This window comes from Desmodus rotundus, chromosome 11 (genome assembly GCF_022682495.2).
Source record: "Desmodus rotundus isolate HL8 chromosome 11, HLdesRot8A.1, whole genome shotgun sequence".
Classification (NCBI taxonomy): domain Eukaryota; kingdom Metazoa; phylum Chordata; class Mammalia; order Chiroptera; family Phyllostomidae; genus Desmodus; species Desmodus rotundus.
The window spans coordinates 49,444,660-49,446,874 of NC_071397.1; the positions used below are offsets into that span (position 1 = coordinate 49,444,660).

General features: G+C 35.3%; 1 non-coding gene across 1 annotated transcript; it reads left to right on the forward strand.

Annotated features, from left to right (window-relative positions):
• Window positions 1-754: 754 nt before the first annotated feature.
• On the forward strand, window positions 755-857 carry LOC112297465 (U6 spliceosomal RNA). The gene has a single exon (XR_002974036.1). It is a non-coding gene; the product is annotated as a U6 spliceosomal RNA (small nuclear RNA).
• The last annotated feature ends 1,358 nt before the right edge of the window (window positions 858-2,215 follow it).

Here is a 2,215-nt window from a genome sequence, read left to right on the forward strand (position 1 = left end):
ACACACACGTGTATATATAATGTGAGGTATTTAATTAAAATAGCCAAAACCATTTAAAGATCCTCAGTTTCCATCAGGAAGAAGCAAGTGATGTAACTAGGTAGCGTAAAACATTGTACCTCGATGGGAGTTATCTGTATTTGTGTGTGTGGAATACACACACACATGCAGTATTTTTATTGTTGAGACTATATTACTAATAGTCTAAAACTAAAAAGAAGCAAGCAAATAAAAAAACAAGTAAATCAATAATTTGAAAAAATCAAGGACAAGTTTTCCAGCCAAACAAACTCACTAGAGACTTTCATGTCCTTTAAAATTATTGTTTTTTTCTTTACCATCAACAGCATATAAAGCCTTTATAGGAGCAAGATTTTTTCAATACTGAGCATTGCAAAATTAAATTAAGAAAATGAGTTAATACTGTTTAAACTCTGAAATCATGGGTAACAGTCAGAAAGGACTACAATAATTTATTATTCAGGTAATTTTTGAAACAATAAGAATGTATAAATCTTTTTAAAACAAATACTTCGATATTTTCTGTAACTGATTTTGTTGTTGATCCTGGAGACTCAGCAGTGCACAGAATAGACAAAGTCATGGTCACCTCACACATCGAGCGCCTGACTGGTTCTACATTAGAAGGTGAGAACATCAGTTCTTATAAATTACATACATTTAAATTATCTAGTTTCTTATCTTAGTCACTGGAGGGACTCAAAATTTTGTTTTAAAAATAAGTGAACTGGGCTTGCTTCTGCGGCACACACACTAAAATTGCAATGGTACAGAGAAGATTAGCATGCTCCCTGCACAAGGACGATAAAAAACAAAAACAAAAACAAAAGCTAGATAACTCAAAAGAAATCAACTAATGCCTTTGACAAAGAGATGCTTGCTTGTAAAAAGCAGTATGCCTGCATGTAAAATGGACAGCCAAAAGATTTATTTTAATACATACTTTGTTATAAAGAAAAAAATTACACTCAAGTCCATATTGTAATACTAATTATAGTGTGTAATATTTTGATAGTACATTTCTAGAGGTATTAATACTTTGCTTACTCCTTTGCCTACAATTTGACTTAAATATTTATGATAATATACACCTAAATGGTAACATTTTACTTTTACCAGAAATCCAATATTGAAGTTTTTTATATAAAGTGGAAAATCTTGCCCATGTGATTCATACATTGAGCCTGTGACTCTAATGCCTTTAACAAGACAGCCTAATGGCCCATTATTGTTTTTAACATGCCACCTTAAAATAACCTTTCAGCAAATTTTCTGACATATTTTATCTCAGCCTCCATTTATTTCATTTATATTGACCCTGGTCCCTTTAAAATAGCTGGTTTTTGAGAAACACTGGTTTAAGCACAGCGTTTCTGCAAAGACTTTAGGATTCTTCCAGTAATTCCACATTGAGGCTGCTTAGTTTTATGGGTAGCAATCTGCTCTTCTTTTGGAATCTGTCAGGATCAGAAAAATACACATTAATCACTTACTATAGGAGCCTGTGCCGCTCCCAATGTCCCCTATTTCAAGATACAATTGGATACTTATCAGAAATTACCCATATCCACACAAAGGAGGAGTTGGCTGTGCAGTGTTAACCAAGGACTGCGCCTCTTTGTCAGGTGGTGTTCTTAGAGACCCCACAGGGCTGCCGTATATTTGTTCTTTGTTTATTGATGTACCATAGGGACTGTCTCACTTTCAGATGACATCTAAACCCTACAGTGGCTCCAAAAAAAAGCAATGCAGCTTTTAAAGAGCATTTGGGTCAGCAGCAACACCACCTGCAAAATACTTCCTTAGACTGATTAGGCCCAGTTGTGGAGGAGCCAGGAAAATCACGGTTCTAAACTGGAGGAGTAGTGTTGTGGGAATTGAGAGAGAGATTCAGTTGGTTACTCCCTCAAAGATGTGAAAATACCTTTTTGACTGTTTGACATTATGTGAAAATGTGTGGGTCCCAGGAAATCTTTGAACAGAAGACTTCTGGGATAATTTTCATCAACTGAATGTCTTTACATGGCTGTTACCTTTGAGAATCATCTTTTCTAACATCCCGGCCTGGGTTCATGGGGTTTTCATTCTGTTGTCCATCTCTAGCATATAGGACTGTTGATCAGGGAAAAACTATTCCATACTGCTCTTGGAGATGCAAAACCAGAGCCAGCTATTGAGAATGCAAAAGTATTAT